The sequence below is a fragment of the Leucopleurus acutus genome (genome assembly GCF_964270905.1).
Source record: "Leucopleurus acutus genome assembly, chromosome: 12".
NCBI classification, from domain to species: Eukaryota; Metazoa; Chordata; class Mammalia; order Artiodactyla; family Delphinidae; genus Leucopleurus; species Leucopleurus acutus.
Window position 1 is genome coordinate 55,237,482 of NC_139154.1, and position 27,491 is coordinate 55,264,972.

General features: G+C 37.4%; 1 pseudogene across 1 annotated transcript; it reads right to left on the minus strand.

Moving 5' to 3' along the window:
- Positions 1–23,834: 23,834 nt before the first annotated feature.
- On the minus strand, positions 23,835–24,483 carry LOC309969537 (S-adenosylmethionine decarboxylase proenzyme-like; annotated as a pseudogene). Its single transcript has one exon. The product of its transcript is annotated as an S-adenosylmethionine decarboxylase proenzyme-like (transcript).
- Positions 24,484–27,491: the final 3,008 nt, after the last annotated feature.

Genomic DNA, 27,491 nt, shown 5'->3' on the forward strand with positions numbered 1-27,491 from the left:
TTATCTTGTTGCTCAAATTGTCCTGCTTTAGCCACTGGGAGCTCTTCCAGGTTGACTTTGACATGCTCCCATCCTTTTCTTGTTTTTAATACTTTCTTACTCTCTGATGCTACCTTATCTATGAAATGGGCTAAACCTTTTAAAAGATTTTATAGCTTATAGGAATAACATACTTAATACATGTGAAGTACAAAGAAGAATCCCTCACTAAACATCAGCTATCATTAAGAATGCATGTCTACTTCATATCTAATATTTGCTGAAACACCATTTTTATCTTTATATTTTTCAGTTGTAGGACAGCTTCTCTAGTGTATCAGATAAATCACTATTTACATGTTCCACAAGGTAAATTCCACTTCTTTACCTCTCCAATATGGATTTTAGTTGTATACCTGCATTTTTTTTATATTTCATGGGAATCTCTTTTTCTCACCCATATTTCTTTTTGCCTTTATTGATGTTCTTCTTTTATTTCATAAAAATATCCTTTTGAAGATGGCAGAAGATTTCTATACATTGTTTTGCTCATACCTAAAATAAATAAAGTTCAGCTTCTGCTATTCTTCCAAGCTGTTCAGAAGGATATTTCCCTTGTCCTGCAATATTTTCTTTCCATAGGTCCCACAATAATTTTATTATACTAAATTACCCTTGACTCATTTTCAGTCACAGTGTATGGTTTTCTCTTGGCTATACTTAACTGATGATTTGGATTTTCTTGCTTTCTCTAACTGGATTAACACCAGCGGGTCTAGTGGATGTACACTGGTTCCAGCCCAAGTTCTTGTGCCTAGCTAACATTTGTCTCCTGTGGCTGTCCTAGGTTAAAGTGGGCTACATTTGGCTGGAAGCACTAAGTGGTATTAAAAACTACATCTCCAATGGACATTGCTTATGAAAACTTTTCAATCTCTACTGCTGCCTTTATTCTTTAACACACATAATAACATAAACCAACCCCCTCAATTCTTCCCTAATTGCCTGCTCTTTCATTTACTGACTTTCATTTACTGACTTTTTCATTTACTGACTTTCAGAATGGATATAGAGTAGAGAGTATTAATGAACTGCGGGGTTTGAGGTAGAGGGAGGAATGAGTGATAATAATATACAAGTCTCAAAAAGCTGTACCTGTAGAATAAGGGGGATAATGTTTGCTTTTCAGTTGAGTCTATTGGGAAGGTAGGCAGCAGGGAAGGTATATGACAAGAAGTGTCCTTATATCCAATCATAGGTCTCAGGTTTGTCCTACTTAATGACTTAAATACTAGATATCAATACAGCACAAGTTTCTTAGTTCAATACTATTTGGCATATGAAGAATTATTGGCACTATAGTGTTGTTGCTAAAGAACTAATATTCTTATTGCATATTTGAAAATTTTAGTAATCTCAAAATAATGTGCAAAAGTCCAATTAAAAATCAATAGAGACCATGTTAGACATTGGCAGGTCTCTGGTACATGACATTTGGGGGAATGATAGACAATAAAGCATAGAGAACAGATATTAAGTCACACAAATACACAATGGTATTATAATTTTCAAAAACACAATGGCAGAAATTCTAGCACGGGGTTTCAAGAATTATGGCCTAATCCAAAATTCCCTCACAGTTCTTTAATGATGCTCATGTAGAGTATAGAATATGAACTGATTAAGGGAAATAATATTTTAATGTAGAGAGTCAATAAAGCTGGAGACATTTATATAAATTTAACACATTTTACCTGAAAGCATTTTTATCTCATTGTCTCTTGAATATATTACATACTATAGTGAATTATATTTTATGTCTTGTATATACTGTCCCCATAAGCCTTGAATGCAATGGTGTCAAATTTAGGAAAGCACTGTGTATTTTGAAATTTCTAAGTCATAATAGGTACAACAGAAATCATGAATTAAATTCTTAACATCTAGATATATATCCAGTTTTCCAAAATAGTATCCTATCATTGAATTCCCAGCATCTTCACAACCCTACTAGATTGACTAATTCACTAACCTTTCAAATGCATTCAAAATTAACTGTTAATGACTGATAATAATAACAGTACTGTGTCATGTTGCAAGGATTAAATGAGCTAATATATTTAAAGTCAGTTTCAGGCTGGATATGTAGTTGCCATATATATACTTAAATTAAAAACTGCACTCTCTTGCCTTTTTGTCACCGGATATTTTAGTGATAAGTTAATGTGAAAATTTTAACAAAAAAAATATTTTGGGATGTGAAGGAAACATTTTTCTGAGGGCCTTTATATTACATTATGTAGTTAGCAACCCACTGCATTTAGGTATTTCATCAAATAGATAATTGTATTACCACTTACATGAAGAATGTTAGAAAGTGTTTAGTTAAGTCCTAGTCTATGCCAGATATGACACTTGGCACAGTGTCTACCAAGCAGCCCTCCAGAAAGTTACATTTGATTGATATGTTATTTCATTCTATTGTGCAGATAAGGCATAATCTTGTCCTGGTAAAGTCCTCATTTTGCAGAAAAAAAATATATATCTTAATGCTTGTTTCTGTTGTACCACTAAGGTCTTATAATAAATACTCCTATTAAAATGCAGAGTGTCTCCTTCAATGTAATGATAACATCAGCAAATTTCATAAGCATTGGGGCAGCTAAAGCTAGAGAATTGATTAACTCTTACAAAGTGACTCTAATTCAACTAATTAGATGTTGAACAGGTGTTAAAGTACAGCTCCAGTGATTCATTATTTTCTTCAGGAGCTCTACCTATCTAATTTAAAGTTCCAAAAATTTAAAACAGTCCAGTCCATATGAATACTTAAAAACACGAGGTCTCTTTGTACTGGAAAATCTATCTATAATAATTCTAATATACATGCAGGAAGCTATTTGCTAGATTCAAAGCTCAGTAAGCAACTCAGGCAGACCTGTGGTCTTTGTCACTAATTTATTGTCATTTGGAGAGGCCATTCTCACTACCATTTATCATTAAATACCAGTACCTTGACCCATATTAAACTGTAATTTGAAAATAGAGAAAGCTCACAGTACTCTGCATGGATGAGGGACTCCAGAGAATCGACTTTCAAGTTTCCACACTAAAAAATGTCTTTGGGTCAGTAATCACTATGAGATAGGAAAGTAGATACAAGCTTCTCACTATTTCTATTTCTTGTTGTGTATTTCTCTCTCCTGTGGTGGAGTCCTACAATAAAAGATAGAGATAACAATGTTTCCACAATCAGATGTTTTAATATCGATAGACTTGGCCATTGAAGAAAATGGGCATCAGTTACAGTATTGTTATCAAGAATAGTACTTTAGTAAAAACATACTGTTTAAATTCATGTTTCTTATGTGCCAGGGAATGTCCTAAGCCTTTTAGGCCTTTTTATTCATTTAAACCTTATGTGAACTCTCTGTTGTGGGTGTTATTATCCTCATTTACATAAGGATAAACTGAAATTCAGTCTAGTAACAATATGTGAAAGAACAGTATGTGAAGGAACATAATCACGTCTAAGTGGTTCTAGAGCACATACTTTCAAATAACGTATTATGAGTCCCTCCTTTTCATGACTCTATGTCACAGGTCAGAGTTGAACACTGGGAAAAAAATAAAGGAATCTGGACTGGAAATCTAAGAGTAAACATTTATATTAAAGTGCAGGTGTCCATGTTGTTCCAATTAGAAGTTCATATAAAATTGCCAGGAGCACTGCCTGTGTATTTAAATAATGGAGTCAATTTTGCATATTTCTACTGTTACCATTCCTTGTTCTAAGCTTTCCTGCTTCCTTAGATTTTCCTTTGGATTCTCGCCTCTATTTATATTTTACACCTCTCACCATGCTCCTGAAAAATACTCTTATTTACTCGTGATTCCCAGGGCAGGTAGCAGCAACCCACACTTCTATTAACAGTACTTCCTAGTTTTCTCTTCATATATTTATTAATATGATTCATTCATTTATATGGTTTAAACTAAGCAGATATAACAAAGAGATTTCCAAAAATACAGTGACTGAGGGAAGACGGAAGTCTAAGGAATGTCTCATCCTTGAGACATAGTATTGCTCTCTGGGTTTATTTATTTCCTGGAGATAGAAAAAGGATAGAGGAAGTGGAGGGCAAGCAGCTTCCTCTAAGGATGTGACCCAGAAATGAACTTTTGCACATATACTGAAAACTGATAGCAAGGGAGCCTGGGGAATATAGTCTCTAATTGCTAATACTATCTAGGTGCATCAGAGAGGGAGCCAGGGTCTTAATTATAAGTTGAGTAACTGGAGAATGAATACTGATATCAATAACTGTCTCTTCCACAAGATTCAAATATTTTAGTTGCAGATCAGAGACACACTTTGCCTATTTATTTTCTTATCCCATTGCATTCCCAGCTATACATGTTTCTTATCCAGTTCCCTCAGCCTGCATGTCCCCAAATCAAAGGATAATTATTAAAAGTTCAAGAACAGCAATCACAACACTCAGCAATCACAATTCTATTTAAAATGAATAGAGTTGGAAGCCAATGTAATGGTCATAGTTGCGCAAGAGGTCAGACCATAAGAAATAAACACAGAACAACATAGGCAGAATAATCCGATTGTTCAGTGTTTCTATGCGTTTTAAATGGAGGCTGACCAATAATCTGGCCCACATATTTATTTGTAGTTTAGCTGATTGTTCTGACCTCACTTCTTACAAAATTTGATAGTTGTAAGACAGACTATGTCAGACAGGCTGTGAAATTACATAGCACCAGAGAGCTAATACGGCTGATTAGAAAATAATGCTAAGGACCAAAAATACAATTTCAGTTCTTTACTATAGTGAATTGCTTTTTTTTTCAGGGGCTTTGCCACAGAAATTATCCATATGCTGTCTCAGCGGAGTTGTTTCCAGATAGTTCAGGATCCTTTTTTCTCTGTCCTGATTTTAAAAGGCCCTTTTTCAATGTGATAGCCTAATCTGAACACAGCAATCTTGATGGGAAATAAATAGAAAATATTATGTGTCTATTTGCACAACAGGTTTTGTTTGTTTTTAGCAGCCATGTCAAGGTCACTGTTGAACCACATGAGGTCCACGCCAATTAAAATTCTCATAGGGGTTGTGACCAGGATGGTACAGTAGGAAGACCCTGAGCTCACCTCCTCTCACAAGGACACCAAGATTACAACTACATCTATCTATGCAAATGACCTGCAGACCAGCAGAAAAGATTTTCCATCACTAAGGATATAAAGAAGCAACCACAATGAGATGGGTGATGGGGCGAAGGCATGTTATAGTCAACACCCATATCCCGCTGTTGGCAACCCACACATGAGAGGATAATCAAAATTGCAGAGGCTCTCCCCAGGGAGTAAGGGGTCTGAGCCCACATCAGACTTTACCAAGTGGGATTTACCCCAAGGATGCAAAGGTAGATCAATATTTGCAAATCAATCAATGTGATATACCATATTAACAAACTGAAGAATAAAAATCATACTATTTCAATAGATGCAGAAAAAGCTTTTGACAAAATTCAACATTCATTTATGATAAAGACTCTCAACGAAGTGGGTAGACAGAATGAACCTCAACATAATAAAGGCCATATATGAGAAACCTAGAACCACCATCACACTTAACATGAAAAGCTGAAAGTATGTTCTCTATGATCAGGAGCAAGACAAGGATGCCCACTCTCACCACTGTTAGTCAACACAGTATTCAAATTCCTAGGCACAGCAATCAGAAAAGAAAAATAAATAAAAGAAATCCAAATTGGAAAAGGAAAATTCAAACTGTCACTGTTTGCAGATGACATGAGATTATATACAGAAAATTCTGAAGATGCCACCAAAAAATTATTAGAATAAATGAATTCAGTAAAGTTGCATGATACAAAATTAATTTACAGAAATCTGGTGCATGTCTATACACTAATAACTATCAGAAAGAGAAATAAAGAAAACAATCTCATTTACAATTGCATCAAAAAGAATAAAACACCTAGGAATAAATCAAACTAAGAAGGTAAAAGACCTGTACTAAGAAAACTATAAGACACTGATGAAGGAAATTGAACATGATACAAACAAATAGAAAGATATACTGCATTCATGGAGTGGAAGCTTTATTATTATTAAAATGACCATACTACCCAAAGCAATCTACAGATTCAGTGTAATCCCAATTAAAATATCAATGGCATTTTTCACCGAACTAGAAAAAAACAGTTCTAAAATTTGTACGAAAATACAAAAGATCCTGAATTGCCAAAAAAAAAAAAAAAAAAAATCTTGAGAAAGAAGAACAATGTTGGAAGTAACACAGTCCTGATTTCAAACCTCACTACAGTAATTAAAACAGTATTGTATTGGCACAAAGAGTAAATCACATAGATCAATGGAACAGAATAGAGAGCCCAGAAATAAACCCACACTTTTATGGGTAATTAATCCACAACAAAGGAGGTAAGAATATACAATAGGAAAAAGACAGCCTTTTTAAGAATTAGTGCCAAGAAAACTGGACAGCTACATGCAAAAGAATCAAACTGGACTACTTTCTCACACCATACACAGAAATTAACTCAAAGTGGATGAAAGACTCAAATGTAAGATCTGAAATCATAAAACTCTTAGAAGAAAACATAGGCAGTATGGTCTTTGACAACAGTGTTAGCAAAAATTTTTTTTGGATCCCTATCCTCAGGCAAGGGAAACAAAAGTGGAAATAAACAACTGGGACCACATTAAACTAAAAAGCTTTTTGCACAGTGAAAGAAACCATCAACAAAATGAAAAAGCAGTCTACTGAATGGGAGAAGATATTTGCAAATGACATATCTTATAAGGGGTTAATATCCAAAATATACAAAGAATGCATATAACTCAACATCAAAAAAATTAAAAAATCTGATTAAAAATGGGAAGAGGACTTGAATAGACATTTTTCCAAATGGGACATATAGATGGCCAACAGATATATGAAAAAAGGTGTTCAACATCATTAACCATCAGGGAAACCATGACTTTTAAGCCTAGAGAACCCAGAGTCACAGGGGTGAAAGGAAGCAATCCTCCAAAAGATTCACGTGGAAAGAGCTTTCAGGGTTCACCAAACCATCTGCTCTACCTATCGTGGGTGCAGAATAATATAATGACCATTGTGCAAGTGCTGCTATGAGTATTTTGCCTTGTCTTCAGAGGATATTTTCTTTGACTTGGGGCTTCAGCTGCACCATTGACAGGTCATCCCATTGCTGTTTTGGATTTGACAGTCATGGGTTGTATGGTATGTGGCAGAACCACAGGATTCCATGGTGATGTGCACATTGCTGCACCTCCTTTGCTACAGAGTGAGTCCCTTGAACATAATACTCTTTGGGATGCCATGTAAACGTATCAAATACTTACAAGTCCCTAGACAGTGGTCCTGGATGGGGCCCTTCAAGCAGGAAGGAAAAACCTATACCTAAAACACGTATGCTATTCCAGATGTCCTCACCAATTTTCTGATTTTTCTCTTTTCAGCTTCTGATGAACTTGCCAACCCATTTCTTTTTCTCTGTTCAGCTTCTGAGCACTCTCCAAGCAATCTGCCACTGCTCATGAATCTACATACTGTTGGCCCCCTGGCATTTAGTATCTGTGAATGGAGAACCGCAGATATGGAGGGCCTACTATGGGAATTGAGTATTCATGGATTATAGTATCGGCAATGGGTCCTGGAATCAATCCCCATGGATGCTGAAGGACAACCGTACTGACTCAGCTTATTTCTAGCTAACTAAAGTGGATTACCAGCTTCAATACATATTCAGCTTGCAGTCACTTTTAATAAGCACCCAGATCAGAGAAATGACATGGCCTTGTTTTCTGCCTCTATCATTTGGTCATAAGGAAGTCACCATGTGGGCATAGAAGAGAGCTGAGGAAGAGAGCTGATTCAACAGTTGTGTATTACATGGAGTCTGGGTAACCTTGCTTGTGTGACAAACTTATGGTTTCTGGCACTGCTCATGCTTAGTCCCAAATGCACAACTTCCATCTTACAATGGATTTCTAATGATCCTCTTTGATTTCATGATTTGGTAGGTGCAACAGAACCAAGCACATAATAGTCACATGATAACTTGGTAACAGTCACTGTGTCTCTACCAGGTCATGTTAGCCAGCTAATTTGAACCAGAGGCTATCTATTCTCCACCTACCACTGTGATGGGTTTTTCACTGCCAGCATGATTTGGGTGCTCTGTCTCCAAAATTTTATCTGAATATGCACTTTCTTAGACTACTCCAATCACTGACTCTTACAGGAAACAGGACTGAGATGGAGATTAGCATGGTGGATGGTAATTCAAGAGTGCTCTTGGGATCAATGTTATGGGGAAGAGAAGGAAGAAGATTGGACAGAGGGATAATTTAGGTTGTTGAGCAGTCACAGTAAGGCTTCAGCCAACCCTACATAGAACTCTGAAGCCAGAATAGCCCTTCAGAGTTGTCACAAGTTGTGACAAAGGGTCCAGTCCTTTATACAACTTATTGACCAGTCACTGGATGGGGGCTGTCCTGGGAAGAAGGTGTGACTTTGGGGGAGGTGACTCTCCTTAGCTAAGGACAATTCCTTGAGAGGACTGACAGTTGACACCTATCAACCTTCCTTCCTTGGGGGCTGAAAGGGAGGGTGAGCCCTTTGAAGGATCTGAGCCAGCACCACATCTCTGACACTTTCAAATGTTACTTCACCAGGATGGGTCAGAGATTTTAAGCCAAGTTTTTTGTCTGCTTTTGCAAATTTGGTCTTAACTCTAAACCCTTTGCTTTCTAATATGACAAAGTTTTGTCTGTCATTCCATATAGTATTTAAAAATGTCAAAATGTTGTCTGAGGGTAGATATATACAGCTATAATCATTATTTAAGTGCAATTTTTATTCCACTATTTTCACCTAAAATGATATTTTTCAATATATCTTTTGAAAAAACTGTTGCCTGTATTTTCCTCCTTGATATATTTTGAAAGTTGAGATTGTAGAACACTTTTATCATGTTTGCATTATGACTGCAGGCAGGTAATTCTGTGAATTATGTTTAAACTGCTAAAGAGATTATAACTCCTCTGTAGACCTAATCAAAACAAATCAGTAATATTCTAGTCAATATGTTTCTGGTTTTTTTTTTACTATAATTGCAGATCAATGAATGATTGACTAGATTGCTATACAATCACTTTGATTTGGTTATTGGATTGACTAAAATAACATGGATCACCGAGGATTCCCATAACTCCCATACCAATCATCTACTCTGAGGGATACACAGAGTGAGGGTAGTTTTCCACCTGAAAGAGTAGGACCAACAGCCTCCTTCTTACCTGTGACTCAAGAAAACAAAGCATTCACAACCACTGCTTAATCAGGATCAGGCCAAGAATGAGCAGAAGAAACTAAGTTTTGTCATTTTTTATCTCTAAGCTAAGAGGTCAGATGAAACTACACCTGATCTGCAACAACTTCTGATTCTCTGAGTGTTGAATAGCATTTAATTTGAAGTGTTTTCCTGAATATGAGTTTACTTTTCTTCATTACCAACACACCAATCCCTGAATTGTCTTTTATGACTGCTTTGAATGCCATTATTTACCTGTGTTTCAGTGGCCAGAGGAATTTCAAATTTTAACATAGGACGTAACATTCAGCATTACTTTGCTTTATTTCTTAAGAGACCTGAACAAAAGTTTTGCAATTTACTCTAGATAGAACATGGGATTGTAAAAGTTTTCTGTAAAGAGCCATACAGTAAATATTTTCAGCTTTGTTGATCATCTGGTTTCTGGTGAATAGACCTAGTTCTGCTGTTATAGCAAGAAAGCAGCCATCGATAATGCCTAAATGAATGGGCATGGCTGTGTTCCAATAAAATTTTATTTAAAAAAATAAGAGTCAAGCCAGATTTGACCTGTGGGCTATAGTTCACCAATAAGTCATTGTCTGCCAACCCTTCATTTATACAATTCCAAAGAACAGACCCAGGTGAAAAGTGAGTCATTTCGCTAAGTGAATGTTTGGTTTACTGAAACCCCCAAATTTTGATGCTTGAAAATACTCAACAGATGGAGTGAATATCCTTAGCTTAAATCTGACTGTCTGACATCGTATAAGCAGAGCCACCCAATCCATCACAGGCTGTGGTAGAAAGATGCAGGCAAACCAAATCTTTTGACCTTCTATGAGTCCCTATGAAATTTAGCAGTAAGTTCCACTGAACAAAAATGTAAGATCTAGATAGTGTTCTAGACACAGGGGTCAAAAAATATAAGTACCCACTTTTTGTAGGATTCTATATGCCCCACCATTATATATTTATTTTTAAACATATCTAAAATCAAGTTAAGAACACAATTTTCATCCTTCTAGCCTCTCCCCCAGATAATTAACTTGCTTTTCTCTTGTGGTCATATTTCTGGAAATATACATTTGTTAAATGTAGCTGAGTTAATTTTTTATCATGAAAAATCATTTCCTTTTATAACATACTAGCTTTGCATGGATTCTTTTTTCTCTTCATAATTACCTGATCTAACGGATCTGAGAATTCAAGAATTTTGTTATACCTTCCTAAAGAAGTCACGTGATGATCTATCATTTCTCTTGTTGAAAAATGCGGGGATTGCTTTGGAGATGGAATGGCTCTCAGGTTTATTCATTATTATATTTAATTTCATACTTTTGGCACAGAAAATTCCAAGCTAATGTTTTATGCTGCTTCACACACAACTTGCCATTCAATTGATGCCATTAGTATATCATTTCTCTCATCTGCTAAGTGTATCTCAGAATGTTATATGACTTTTTTCTAGATCTGTGAAATCATCACTGTAGTTTATGTGAAACATGAAGTTTATCCATTTTTGACTAGCTCTCCTCTGGAATGTAAAATTTGCTGCTAGACAGCAAAGTCTGAGACAAAATTTTATCTGACAGTTTACAGTGCAATCCATCCCATCCTTATGCTTTACATATTTTTCTTTGTTTCTGCTTCTAAGTATAATAGGTTACATATATTGAAATCATTATACCTCTCTAATGTACATTCTGTCCACATCATGATTAGGGAATGCCAGGCATGACACTTAATATAATTAATAGTAATGGTTGATCGAGGACTCATCCTCACCTACATGTTTGTGTACTATACCTAGATCTCTTGGGATTTTATTTAACTGAAATTCCAGAAATGATTTACATGTAGACTTTCTTACAGTTCTTCACAGTTATTTTTTTCATATTCAGCAGTGCACAATAACTCCATGTAAGTTTGGTAGAGGCTGGAAGAGCCACATCATAATCTCCCTCTGAGAATAAACTATTTAGACAATATCAATTGATAATCACAGGAACATTTTTTTAAACAATTAGATCTCCAAAATTTGACATAACTCTCTTCGCTAAGACTAAAAATTTAATATGACATGGAAAACAGCTACAGAAAATAATTCAAGTTTGCCTATTTGTTTAGGAGAGTTCTGGGGACACTCAATAAAACACACTGAGAGTCTGGGCCAGTAGATTTGTTATTGCCCTCAATGAAGTAAAACTGTGGCGGCGCATAAAATGAGCCATCTTTGTCATCCTTATCATCTACAACAGAGGTCAGACATTGAGCAGAACCTACCTATTAGCTATAGAAAAAAGACAAAAGATAGAGGGAAAGATGGATTTTTCTTAAAACCTACCAGTATTAGTTTCCTAGAGCTGCCACAAACTGGGTGGCCTAAAACAAGAGAAACTTATTCTCTCAGTCTGGAACCCAGAAGTTCAAAAGCAAGGTGTCATCAGAACCACACTCTCTGGAGGCTCTACAGGAAAATCCATTCCTTGCTTCTTCTAGTTTCTGATGGCTGTTGGCATTCCTAGACCAGTGACCACATCATTTCAGTCTCTGCCTCTGTGGTCACATTACCTCCTTCTCTTCTGTTTGACTGTGTCCCTCGGTGTTTCTTGGTCTAATCTCTCTATCTTTTATAAGGTTACATGTGATTGTGTTTAGGGTTTAGGGCCCACCTAGAAAATCCAGGATAAACTCCTCTCAAGATCCTAAACGTAATCACATTTGTAAACACCCATTTTTTTTCCAGATAAAATAACTTTCAGAGGTTCTGAGGATTAAGCCATGGACATATCTCTTTAGGGACCACCAGTGTATCCAGTCCATACACTATCTTTCTATAGCTTGGCTATGCAACAAGAACTTTCTCTGTCTCACCCCTTAAAATTTTTTTTTACTTATTAGATTAGTTAAAATTAGATTTTTCTTTCTTTTTTTAATTTTTTTGTCCAAGCTGTGTGGTTGCTTGTAGGATCTCAGTTCCCCGACCAGGGAATGAACCCTGGCCATGGCAGTGAAAGCCTGGAATCCTAACCTATAGGTCACCTGGGAACTCCCCAAAATTAGATTTCTGATATTAACATATTAGTTTTCCATGTTTCAAAAGTAAAATGGTGAAATAATAATTATATCTAGTTTCCTATCTTGTTTTGCTGGCTCTGTATAATTAGTAAAACTTATTTATGGTCAATTTATCAGTACAAAATCAAGGGTCTTAATTATATGCATGCTATTTAGCCAATCATTTCATTTACTGAATTATTCTTATAAATCTATTTAAAGATGTGCACAATGACTTAGTAGTATTTATAATAAAAAGTAAAGTAGTATTCCAATAGTAGAGGAACAGACTTCCATCACTGGTAGTTTAGGAGACTGGATATATTGAATGTCTCTCCTGATTAAAACAACAAAACATGTTGGATGTATTCTAAGCTCTATTTTAAAATACATCCTTTGGCCGGGGCTTCCGAGAAGATGGCGGAAGAGTAAGACGCGATCACCTTCCTCCCCACAGATAAACCAGAAAATATCTACACGTGTAACAACTCCTACAGAATACCTACTGAACCCTGGCAGAAGACCTCAGACCTCCCAAAAGGCAAGAACCCCCCCACGTACCTGGGTAAGGAAAAAGAAAAAAGAAAAAACAGAGACAAAAGGATAGGGACGGGACCTGCACGAGTGGGAGGGAGCTGTGAAGGAGGAAAGCTTTCCACACACTAGGAAGCCCCTTCGCGGGCGGAGACTGCGGGTGGCGGAGGGGGAAGCTTCGCAGCCCCAGAGGAGAGCACAGCAACAGGGGTGCGGAGGGCAAGGCGGAGAGATTCCCTCACAGAGGATCAGGGCCAACCGGCACTCACCAGTCCGAGAGGCTTGTCTGCTCACCCGCCGGGGCGGGCGGGGCTGGGAGCTGAGGCCCGGGCTTTGGTCGGAGCGCCGGGAGAGGACTGGCGTTGGCGGCGTGAACACAGCCTGCAGGGGGTTAGTGCGCCACGGCTACCCGGGAGGGAGTCCGGGGAAAAGTCTGGACCTGCCGAAGAGGCAGGAGACTTTTTCTTCCCTCTTTGTTTCCTGGTGCGCGAGGAGAGGGGATTAAGAGCGCTGCTTAAAGGAGCTCCAGAGACGGGCGCGAGCCGCGGCTAAAAGCGCGGACCCCAGAGACGGGCAGGAGATGCTAAGGCTGCTGCTGCCGCCACCAAGAAGCCTGTGTGCGAGCACATGTCACGGTCCACACCCCACTTCTGGGGAGCCTGTGCAGCCCGCCACGGCCAGGGTCCCGGGATCCAGGGACAACTTCCCCGGGAGAACGCACAGCACGCCTCAGGCTTGTGCAACGTCACGCCGGCCTCTGACGCAGCAGGCACGCACCGCACTCCATGCCCCTCCCTCCCCCCTGGCCTGAGTGAGCCAGAGCCGCCGAATCAGCGGCTCCTTTAACCTCGTCCTGTCTGAGCGAAGAACAGACGCCCTCCGGCAACCTACACGCAGAGGCGGCGCCAAATACAAAGCTGAGCCCCTGGGAGCTGTGAGAACAAAGAAGAGAAAGGGAACTCTCTCCCAGCAGCCTCAGAAGCAGCGGATTAAAGCTCCACAATCAACTTGATATACCCTGCATCTGTGGAATACATGAATGGACAACGAATCATCCCAAATTAAGGAGGTGGACTTTGAGAGCAAGATCTATGATTTTTTCCCTTTTCCTCTTTTTGTGAGTGTGTATGTGTATGCTTCTGTGTGAGATTTTGTCTGTATAGCTTTGCTTCCACCATTTGTCCTAGGGTTCGATCCATCTTTTTAAAAATTTTTTTCTCTATATAATTATTTTTAATAACTTTATTATATTTGATCTTACTTTATTTTACTTTATCTTCTTTCTTTTTTTATTTCCTTTCCTCCTTCCTTCCTTCCTCCCTCCCTCCATCCCTCCCTTTCTTTCTTTCTTTCTTTCTACTTCTACTAATTCTTTCTTTCTACTATTTCTCCCTATTATTCTGAGCCGTGTGGACGAAAGGCTCTTGGTGCTGCAGCCAGGAGTCAGTGCTGTGCCTCTGAGGTGGGAGAGCCAACTTCAGAACAGTGGTCCACAAGAGACCTCCAAGCTCCATATACATCGTCTTCAGTGGTGAAAAACTGAAAGCATTTCCACTAAGATCAGGAACAAGACAAGGTTGCCCACTCTCACCACTCTTATTCAACATAGTTTTGGAAGTTTTAGCCACAGCAAACAGAGAAGAAAAGGAAATAAAAGGAATCCAAATTGGAAAAGAAGAAGTAAAGCTGTCACTGTTTGCAGATGACCTGATACTCTACATAGAGAATCCTAAAGATGCTACCAGAATACTACCTAAAGATGCTACTAGGAATAAACCTACCTAAGGAGACAAAAGACCTGTATGCAGAAAATTATAAGACACTGATGAAAGAAATTAAAGATGATACAAATAGATGGAGAGATATACCATGTTCTTGGATTGGAAGAATCAACATTGTGAAAATGCCTCTACTACCCGAAGCGATCTACAGATTCAATGCAATCCCTATCAAACTACCACTGGCATTTTTCACAGAACTAGAACAAAAAATTTCACAATTTGTATGGAAACAAAAAAGACCCCAAATAGCCAAAGCAATCTTGAGAACGAAAAACGAAGCTGGAGGAATCAGGCTCCCTGAATTCAGACTATACTACAAAGCTACAGTAATCAAGACAGTATGGTACTGGCACAAAAACAGAAAGATAGATCAATGGAACAGGATAGAAAGCCCAGAGATAAACCCACACACATATGGTCACCTTATCTTTGATAAAGGAGGCAGGAATGTACAGTGGAGAAAGGACAGCCTCTTCAATAAATGGTGCGGGAAAACTGGACAGCTACATGTAAAAGTATGATATTAGATCCCTCCCTAACACCATACACAAAAATAAGCTCAAAATGGATTAAAGACCTAAATGTAAGGCCAGAAACTATCAAACTCTTAGAGGAAAACATAGGCAGGACACTCTATGACATAAATCACAGCAAGATCCTTTTTGACCCACCTCCTAGAGAAATGGAAATAAAAACAAAAATAAACAAATGGGACCTAATGAAACTTAAAAGCCTTTGCACTGCAAAGGAAACCATAAACAAGACCAAAAGACAACCCTCAGAATGGGAGAAAATATTTGCAAATGAAGCCACTGACAAAGGATTAATCTCCAAAATTTATAAGCAGCTCATGCAGCTCAATAACAAAAAAACAAACAACCCAATCCAAAAATGGGCAGAAGACCTAAATAGACATTTCTCCAAAGAAGATATACAGACTGCCAACAAACACATGAAAGAATGCTCAACATCATTAATCATTAGAGAAATGCAAATCAAAACTACAATGAGATATCATCTCACACCAGTCAGAATGGCCATCATTAAAAAATCTAGAAACAATAAATGCTGGAGAGGGTGTGGAGAAAAGGGAACCCTCTTGCACTGTTGGTGGAAATGTAAATTGATACAGCCACTGTGGAGAACAGTATGGAGGTTCCTTAAAAAACTACAAGTAGAACTACCATATGACCCAGCAATGCCACTACTGGGCATATACCCTGAGAAAACCATAATTCAAAAAGAGTCATGTACCAAAATGTTCATTGCAGCTCTTTTTACAATAGCCCGGAGATGGAAACAACCTAAGTGTCCATCATCGGATGAATGGATAAAGAAGATGTGGCACATATATACAATGGAATATTACTCAGCCATAAAAAGAAACGAAATTGAGCTATTTGTAATGAGGTGGATAGACCTAGAGTCTTGTCGTGTTGTTTTCAACTAATCCTGTATGGGACTCTCTGTGCTGCCTGGAACTGTTTGACTATTTCCCTTACCGTATTAGGGAAGTTTTCAACTATAATGTCATCAAATATTTGCTCATTCCCTTTCTTTTTCTTCTGGGACCCCTATAATTTGAATGTTGGTGTGTTTAACATTGTCCCAGAGGTCTCTGAGACTGTCCTCAGTTTTTTTCATGCTTTTTTCTTTATTCTGCTCTTTGGTAGTTATTTCCACTATTTTATCTTCCAGGTCACTTATCCGTTCTTCTGCCTCAGTTATTCTCCTGTTCTTTCTAGAGAATTTTTTATTTCCTTTATTGTGTTGTTCATCATTTTTTTTTTCTTTAGTTCTTCTATGTCCTTGTTAAATGTTTCTTGTATTTTCTCCATTCTGTTTCCAAGATTCTGGATATCTTTACCATCATTACTCTGAATTCTTTTTCAGGTAGACTGCTTATTTCCTCTTCATTTGTTTGGTCTGGTGGGTTTTTACCTTGCTTCTTCAACTGCTGTGTGTTTCTCTGTTTTCTCATTTTGCTTAACTTACTGTGTTTGGGGTCTCTTTTTCACAGGCTACAGGTTCGTAGCTCCCATTGTTTTTGGTGTGTGCCCCCAGTAGCTAAGGTTGGTTCAGTGGGTTTGTAGGCTTCCTGGTGGAGGGGACTGGTGCCTGTACTCTGGTGGATGAGGCTGGATCTTGTCTTTCTGGTGGGCAGAACTGTGTCTGGTGGTGTGTTTTGGGGTGTCTGTGAACTTATTATGATTTTAGGCAGCCTCTCTGCTAATGGGTGGGTGGGGTTGTGTTCCTGTCTTGCTAGTTGTTTGTCATTGGCTGAACAGCACTGAAGCTTGCTGGTCGTTGACTGGAGTTTGGTCTTAGCATTGAGACAGAGATCTCTGGGAGAGCTCTTGCTGACTGACATTACATGGGGATGGGAGGTCTCTGGTGGTCCAATGTCCTGAACTTGGCTCCGCCACCTCAGAAGCTCAGGCCTTACATCTGGCCAGAGCACCAAGATCCTGTCAGCTACACGTCTTAGAAGAGAAGGGAGAAGAAAAAAGAAAGAAAAAAATAAAATAAAGTTATTAAAATAAAGAATAAAAAATTATTAAAAGAAAGTAATGAAAAAGAAGAGAGCAATCAAACCAATAAACAAATCCACCAATTATAACAAGTGCTAAAAACTATACTAAGATAAACATAAAAATCAGTAACGTCTGTTGCATACAGCAAACCCCAAGTCTAGAGTTGTTCCCAAAATCCACTGCTTCAGTTTTGGGATGATTCATTGTCTATTCATGTATTCCACAGATGCAGGGTACATCAAGTTGATTGTGGAGATTTAATCTGCTGCTCCTGAGGCTGCTGGGAGAAATTTCCCTTTCTCTTCTTTGTTTGCACACTTCCTGTGGTTCAGCTTTGGATTTGTCCCTGCCTCTGCATGTAGGTCACCTGAGGGCGTCTGTTCTTTGCCCACACAGGAGGGGGTTAAAGGAGCGGCTGATTAGGGGGCCCTGGCTCACTCAGGCCGTGGGGAGGGAGGGGTATGAAATGCGGGGCAAGGCTGCAGTGGCAGAGGCCAGCATGACTTTCCAACAGCCTGAGATGCGCCGTGTGTTCTCCCAGTGAAGTTGTCCCTGGATCATGGGATCCTGGCAGTGGCAGGCTGCACAGGCTCCCAGGAGGGGGGTGTGGATAGTGACCTGTGCTTGCACACAGGATTCTTGGTGGCTGCAGCAGCAGCCTTAGTGTTTCATGCCCATCTCTGGTGTCCATGCTGATAGCCATGACTCGCGCCCATCTCTGAAGCTCATTTAGGTGGTGTTCTGAATCTCCTCTCCTGGCGCACCCTGAAACAATGGTCTCTTGACTCTTAGGCAGTTCCAGACTTTTTCTGGGACTCCCTCCCAGTTAGCTGTGGCACACTAGCCCCCTTCAGGCTGTGATCACGCAGCCAATCTCTGTCCTCTCCCTGGGATCCGACCTCCGAAGCTGGAGCCTCAGCTCCCAGCCCCTAGCCCCCACCCCCCCCACCCCTCTGCAGGTGAGCAGACAAGCCTCTCGGGCTGGTGAGTGCTGGTCGGCACCGTTCCTCTGTGCGGGAATCTCTCCACTTTGCCCTCCGCACCCCTGTTGCTACGCTCTCCTCCGTGGCTCCAAAGCTTCCCCCCGCCCCCACACCCTCCGTCTCCGCCAGTGAAGGGGTTTCCTAGTGTGTGGACACATTTCCTCCTTCACAGCTCCCTCCCAGAGGTACAGGTCCCGTCCCTATTCTTTTGTCTCTGTTTTTTCTTTTTTCTTTTGCCCTACCCAGGTACGTGGGGGAGTTCCTTGCCTTTTGGGAAGTCTGAGGTCTTCTGCCAGCGTTCAGTAGGTGTTCTGCAGGAGTTGTTCCACACGTAGATGTATTTTTGATGTATTTGTGGGGAGGAAGGTGATCTTCACATCTTACTCCTCTGCCATCTTGAAGGTCCTCACTCATTACTTACTACACACAGGATAGTGAGTGTTTTCAGACCTTATACAAGGATCAAGTGTTACTCCAAGTTAAGAATGGTGTTGGACTTAAATCAGTTGAAATGTATTTCTGTACCACAATTTAAGCTACAATAAGGGTTTGCTTAATTCAAAAAAACGAAAATAACGACAAGCAACTCAGGGAGTCTTTATAGTCTAATAGAAGAGCAAACACTGTTACTCACTCAACGGATTTTATTTAATATTGGAAAAGTGTAAACATCAATTCATTGGATCTTTACAAGTCTAGTATTCTACCCATCTGTTAGGCTCACATTTGATATATTTTTACATGCCTCTCATGCACTGCATAAGAATTTTGCCATAAAAATAGTTTATAAATTGAAAAGCTTTCAGCAAACTACAAAGGAAAAAAGACAAAGAAAAATGCCCAGTGATTGTTTCAGCATCAGCAGTAAGTCAGAGGTCAGCTACCTATATTAAATGCTTAAATATTTATATTAAATAATGAATATTTAAAGACTACAATCAAATTGAAAGATTTCTGTGAAATAGAACCTGGAATGAGATTTCAACACAAGTACACAGAGAAGACAGTGTTTCTAGTTCAATGGGAGTTTTACTGAATTCTTCAAAATATATCCTTATTGTATTTGCATGTACACAAAAAAAATTTGACCAAAAAACTGTTCATGTAAGTAGGTGAATGAGCAAACCATTTGTATGTCATCAAATAGTGCTATCATGGAAACTATAATGATTGACTATGCCTGATGAAGCTTAAACATTTTTCAGAAATATTCTGATATTGTTCATATAATAGTGAACGGCCAACATACAAAATTTTAAAGAAACGTATGTTTAACATTTGATGAGGATGAAACCTGAGGACTAGAGAAATATTTTCAGGGTTATTATTTTTGGCCTTACTTAGAAATAAATAGTTCTATCTTCCCTTATTTCAGTTATTAATGCATTTATTAATTGTTTATTCAATATATATTTCAATATTGTAGTTATTTATGCTTGAAGGTTTGCTTTTCCTTCAGATAGAAAAAAGCAAAAAAATCTCAATTATACATCTTTTCATATATCATTTGCTCCCTACAATAAAAGTCAAAAAAAGTCAGCTTATTGATAGTATATTTCTCCCCATTCATGTATTTCAATGTATTATAGTTAAATAATCATATTTCTTCATATGCTCTCCAACATTTGTAACTTTAAATAATATTGCTAAATCTTTATTTCTTAGTTTATTATTTTTCTAATCTTTACTCTCCAGTCTATAAGATAAGCCTAATAGAGTGGCTCCTACTCTAATTTCTAAATCCTTTCATTTTCTAATCCTCCCATCTTACTATCACCAACACTGTCATCATTATTAATAAATATTCTTGTCATCTAAGTACAAATCTAACAGATTGGTTTCAGCCACATATTTTAGGGGGGAAAACCCCACTATATTGGATTAAAGAAAACAGAAGTGGATTTGGTTTTCTTTATAAAAACTCTGGAGGTAGACAGTACAGTTGGTTATCCCTCGGTATCTGCAGGGGATTGGTTTTAGGACCTCCATGGGTACCAAAATCTGCAGATGCTCAAGTCCCTTATAAAAATTATGTAGTAAATTGCATATAACCCACACACATTCTCCTGTATACAGTTGGCCCTCCTGATCCATGGGTTCCACATCTGCAGAATCAACCAACTGCAGATGAAAAATATTTGAAAAAAAATTCCAGAAATTTCCAAAAAGCAAAACTATAATTTGCTGTGCACCAGCAACTATTTACATAGCATATACTTTGTATTACATATTACAATTACTCTAGAGGTGATTTAAAGATTACATGGGAATGTCCAAAAGTTATATAAGGGACTTGAACATGCAAGAACTGTAGTATCTGAGAATAGGTCCTGGAACCAATTCCCTGTAGACAGAGGGATGACTGTACTTTAAATCATCTCTAGATTACTTATAATACCAAATAGAATGTAAATGCTATATAAATAATTGCCAGCATGCTTCAAATTAAAGTTTGCTTTTTGGAAATTTCTAGAACTTTTTTTTGAACACTGTCAATCCACAATTGGTTGAATCAGTGCATGCAAAACCTGAAGATAAGGAGGGTCAGCTACTGTGTTCAATGCCAGATATCCTCTCACCAGGGTCCCAGGCTCTTCTATTCTGCTCTACCATTCTGGTGCACAGATGCCATCTTCAAAATCAACCATGGCCTAAAGCAAGTAATGTAGCTCTAACTGTCAGAGAAGAATTGCAAGCAAGAACTTCAAAAAAAAAAAAAAAAGCCAAAAGGAGAAAAAGGAGTGGGCCTTTTTTTTTTTAAGGAGACTTCCTGAAGTTTCATCACATCATCCCTGCTTTCATCTTACTACTTGGTCACATGGCCACACTCAAATAATTGTATTCTGTGATGGGCAGCCAGCCTGATTTATCTAGCAAATCAGGTTCTATTAGTAAGTAATTATTTATTTAATTTAATTTTTCTATTTATTAAGTATAGTTGACTTACAATATTGTATTCATTTCAGGTATTCATTTCAGGTGTACAACATAGTGATTCACTATGTTGAATATTCATTCGTTGTATTCATTTCAGGTGTACAACATAGTGATTCATTATTTCTATAGATTACACATCATACAAAGTTATTATAAAATATTGACTATATTTCCTATGCTGTACATTACATCCCTGTGACTTATTTCTTTTATAACTGGTGGTTTGTGCCTCTTAATCTCCTTCATCTATTTCATATGTAAGTAATTAGTAAGTAATAGAAAAGAATAAAGTTGGGAGGCAAATAACATTCCTTGATCCAACAATCATCATTAGTACTTGGTTCACTGGTTAAGTTTTAAAATTGGGAATCACTAATAACATTTTCATTCTTAACTTGGAGTAACATTGTCCAGTGCCAGGTTAGATAGTTTTCTAACAGTATATTTTCTTCTTTCTGAGTTCAGTGTCATGACTCCTAGTCCAATCAGAAGAGAATGGTTCTAATGTCATATCAAATAGATGCTCTTATATCTAAACAACTCTCTAAAATTATATCATACCTTAGTTTTCTTGTATGATTTTCATTTTTTTGAATTAAGCAAACCCTTACTGAAGCTTAAATTGTGGTACAGAAATACATTTCAACTGATTTAAGTCCAACACCATGAAGAGAGAATTTATGGCACCAAAATTTTCCCTCCTCTATCATACACACTAGGATTAATTTATATTACTATTCAATCTATAGTTTTCATTTTTCTAGGCTTTGTTCCATACAAATTTGCACAGTTTTTCAACATTAAATAGAAATCTTAAATCTGTTAGGGGTGAAAAAAAATCAGACCTCAAGACAATAAATGTTCATCAAATCTACTGGGACACTGTCCAAGAACAAAATCCACTTTGAGCACTGGTCTTCATAGTAGCATCAAAACATTAGCAATAAAACTGTGTGCTAATTACAGAATCAGACCCATCCATTGATTGAAAGCTTCTTCAATAAAGCTTTGAATCAACAACGTGTTTAAAATAAAAGTTAGAAGTGTTTCAACCACTTGATTTCTAACCAAGTATATTTTATGTTTAGAAACACTAAAAACAAAAGTTTCATTTATAAATACAGAAGGAACAAAAACATCACTGCATCAATCCAGAAAGAATCAAAAATTGTTTGAGGACGAGAAGAAATACAAAATTGAGTCAACTTTGCTCTTTTCTCAGCTGCTTAAATATCCATGTTAGCAAATACAGCTAAAAGATGCCAACTCTTCTTAGCCTGTATTTCTAGTCATTTCCCATTGACCATTTTGGAATTTTGTATGTTATGCTTTATGGATAGCATTCTGCTTCACTGTGTATGTCTGAATAACCTGAACAGTTCTCATTCATCACTTGATGTTACTCCATGGTGAAAGAAATACCAGTAAGAGGAACCGTCAGAACACTATCACATGCATCACAAAGTCACAGAAATTTTTAAGTCACAAGATGGCCAAGACTCCAATTCTGCTTTGAACCAAAATTTATATCATTAATAGAAATTAGTGGAAATGGCTACGAAAGTAAAAGTTAAGGTGAATCATCTGAGGTGACTTGACTTGTTGAATCCAATATAACCTTCATCTTAAATCTCCTTGCTAACAAATTTAGTGATAATTCTTTTATACTACTACTTAGCAAGTTAATAAAGGCATGGTACTCATGAGAAGCTAATCTCATTTAATGGGGGGCACAGAATGGCATATGGTTTCCATACAGTTCTGCCAATATTCCCTAGTATCAACCTACACCTTCTTTGCTAATCAACACCAGCTTATTCCAAAAGAGATCATGGTAACGAAAAATGCCAAATTCCCTTGACCTTAAAAGAAAATTAATCCCAGGGTCCATCCCCCCATTCCCCCTCTGGGGTATAAGATTAGTATAAACCCACAGTGTAAGAGTGTATTGCTTTAAGGAAGGGGTATGGTTGGGAGGGGAGACACCATGGTGAGGAACGAATCAATTAAAGTCATACAAATATAGGAAGCAGTGAGATAATAATACACAAAATGGATAACTGCAGTCATTTTCTTAGAGGACTCGACTCGTGGAAGAAGAACTTTGATTGGTGCTGCAAAAACATTTGTATGAAGTAGAAATTGGCTTCAATAACATTAGTACAGAATATGTTCTAGAAAGTGGAGGTAACTGGATGTAAAATCCTGGTAGCAATTAAATATAACAGTCCCAGATGGTTAGGCTAAGGCCAACACCTAATGAGGATGAAAGCCTTGGATGATACCTGGAGAAATATTACACTGTGCACAGACCAAATTGAACTGTTTTCACAAGTGTTATAAAGTTTCATATAGTAAAAGGTTTTTTATACATGCACTTCAATTTCACAGCAAGAGTGTCATAGGATACCTAAACACAGAAGACAGCATTCATGCAAGATATCTAACTCATTGATATAATAATGCATAAAATTCAAAATGATTACACTATAATTACATCTAGAGTTTTCTGCAACTACAAGGTGGTGGTTATGGAAAGCATGGCCCTTGCTATCAATATCTAAAAAGCAGCCACCACCTTCTTCTATGTGTGTTCTCTTTTTGTGTTTTTTCTTCATTTTTCTGAATCAACTCTGCTGTTGTTGCTGCTTCTTAGCAAAACTGGTAAAAACAAAATTGTAATCATTCAACATAGCACTCTGGCAATCAAGACATTTAAAACCTTCAATCTTCTGGGGCAAAGAAAGCACTGTGTGGCATTTAGAACTCTGATTTACAAACAGGTGGTCACAAATTTTCCTGGCTTGAAGACTTCCACAACTTTCCTGATCAGGTCATCATAGGAGGTCTGACTTAAGTTTGTTTCAAAGCTAACATAAGAAAATTATGGTTCTGAAGTGATGTGAATAGTCCAATAAGTTCCATCAGATTTCATTCCATTCATTGAATACCCGCAAGGATTGAACAGTGTGGCATCAATGACAGAACTTGGTATCAGGTCATGAATTCCACTCTCACGAGTGACATCCTTTGCAGTAACACCATCTTTCATGTAGAACTGGTCCATAACTGCTGGGTCAAGCTCACTCATCAGAATTTCCAGGGTTTGATCTGGCTGATTGATTACCCAACTCTCTGGTTAATCCAAAGTATACAAGTACCAACAATCAGAATTCATGCGTCCCATACAACATGCTGTCCCATTTGGGAAAATTGCATTAAGAAACTCTATTTCTTCCTGGAAATTCCGGTGTACCCTTGGTGAGAATGCTTCATGAAATTCTTACCAGAATAAAAGAAGTTTTGAATTGAGTCAAACCCACTGTAATCCCTAGCAAGTTTCAACAGGGGAATCAGTGCTTTCAGAAGTGGGTGGTACCACATGTCTTCAACATGAAACGTCTCTTGGAGACAAATATGCTACTCTCACTGAGTACATACGCTTCCTGCTTGTCAGTTTTTGTCACACTTATGATTGAGCATTGCACATCCTTCAAAAGTATGTCCCACTTGGATCTTGGGATGGTGCCAAGATCGCCAGATCCTTGGTTTGCGTCGGGTTGCTGCCTGGAGAACCAAACCTCCAGCAGCTTCTCGGTCCCTTGGAAAAAATGTGCAGCAATGAAGACCCAACGCAGCCAAAAAAATAAAATAAATGAATAAATTTTTAAAAATCCTATCTGCATATTTAAGAGATCAACTCAGACACACTGAATCATCTCTTTTTTGTATGATTACAAGGCAAAGGTCCAGACACCAAACGGTAAATTCACAAAGTTAAATGCTACTAACATTGAAGCCATCCTAGTTCCTCAAATACCCTCTGTAAATGTGAGCTCTCCACCAAACTCTCCTTTCCAAAGGTGCCCTTAATGTATCTCAAACAAACCAGGGAAAACACTTTTGCAAAGTCACAGCTCTGATTATAACAATCCACTACTAAAACAAACAACATCTTATTGCTTTTAATTGACAAAGAATTAAGTGCAGACACATAGATTAAGGCCCATCCACAGTGCCTACATCTTAAGCCTAATCTTCCTCTGTCACCACCACCCCCAATTTGTATAGATTGCCTGTTATACACATTCCTGAACACAGCCCTCACTTTTCTGTCTCTTCCTTTATCACGCTATTCTCAGCCCCTAGGAGTCTCTTGCCTATTGTTTGTTTTGTGAAATCCTATTCATTTTCAAGGTCATTCTCAAATGTCACACTCTTTATAAAACCCTTTTGATCCATCCTCCACCTAATAAAACTATAACTGCTTACTCTTGTGAATTTCCATAGCACTGAATTGTTCCTCTCCCAGAGCAGTTATCGTTTGCCCTATAATATCACTATTTATTCTTTAGCTGTATTTCTTCCACTGGGAACAAATAACATCTTAGTATTCTAGGTGCTCACTAAAATGTCAGGCATAATACTTCATGGAAAATAGGTGTCCAGAAAATATTTGCATAAGAGAAACTAATTAGGGATTTGTTTATTTTACCTATTTGTCCTCTCCATATGTATTGCTGGTGATGAAATCTAGAATATATTCAAAACGTTAAAGTGGAAAAAAAAACAGTGTTTCATAAACCTCATGTAAAATTAGGTATATAACAAAGATCTTGATGTTCCTTCAAATCTTTCTTATCGGAGAACAAAATATACACATATCTTCAAACCATGTTAAAATGAACTATGTACAGTTTTACTACCTGAGGGTGTCACACTTACATCAACAAAAAGAATCAGCAAATCCTAACTTAAAAATATATGCAAGATCATCAAAGTTACAAAAATGCTAAAGGCTAAAACTTTTACATTCAGAACTCATTTAAAGTAGAACCTCATAGCATTTAACATAGATAAATTTCCAATGTTCAAGCCTCATGAAAAATTCTTTGGTTGAATTGTTGCTAACATGAAATATAGCCTTTCCCCAAGAACGATAGTGAAATGATGGTGACAGTGATCTACTCCAAAAATGCTACTTGCATTCATGTTAAATCAGAGTTTAAATTTTCATCTCTTGATTTCTTGTTTCAACAACTAAATTATTAAACTCCTGCTATGTTCAAAGCAATATATATAAAACCTTAATATATTAATTAATTAATATAATAATATATATCACCTTAAATATAGTAGAGTATGTGTGTGTATATATTATATATATGTAAAATCAAATTTGCCCATGCAAATAGGTTAAAAAAAGGTTGTGTAGCTGCTCTATGATAGGACAGATTAAAAATCTCATTACCTGCTTGAACAATTATTTAAAGAAGCTGAAAAGTAAAAAGATTAGTAATGATCAAATAACTAAACTGATATTTCATTAAATATCAAAGTAATCAGACTTTATCTTATTCCATTTTATGAATCAAATTAAGCCACCCAAGCAGTGTCCCCATTGTCAGATAGTAAACCAACTAGAAAGGAAGATTTCTTTCATCTATGTGTTTAATAATCTTTTTAGATCTATATGTAAAAATTACAGTCTAAGAAGTACCTACTGAATTGAGATATTCAAAGCTTTTATTGTACTTTAAAAAATATTTCCAGTTCTTTTTTATCCTCACGTAACCACTCAATTTCCATCCCATTATAAATGTCTTTCCTCATCCTCCACGCACATCCATTGTACAACTATTCCTTCATTGAAAAATGCATCAAGATTAGAGACTGTACATAAATAATTGATACCATGATAGAAATATAGCATAAATGACATTCACAAGGGTTATGTTCTCATGCTTGATCTAAAAATTTTGCAAAGTAATTGCCTTCAGTGTTCTTGATTATCTCAAACTATAATGCTGCACAGTTACAATGAGAAAGTGGCACATTTAAGAACTATGAAAGATTTATTTTTGAAAATAACAGAGGGAAGAACTGTGGGCTGCTGAACTATCATATAGAAAAAAAAATCCATCCCACTCTTTTTTCTATTATATTGTTTGAGAAGTTGTAGTAAATCTTCACTTTGGCCATCATCCTATTTTATTTTACTAAAACTATCATCACTTTTACTGTGGAATGCTTTATGGGGCACTTTAGCCCCCAGCTCTTTTGCTAAGCACTGGCACTGATATCGCAGGATCTATCAAGCATTTTAACCAGTTTATTCTTTGCTTTCAGACCATGATGAGAAATCATTATCATGACTTTAAAAGAGAATATTTGGCCATCGTCTCCCAAGAAAAATCCATATTTTAATCATATTTTAAAATAGCTCTCCCCATTGTATCATAATGAAATTTTCTATGAGAATAAAACAACCAAAAAAGCAGGTA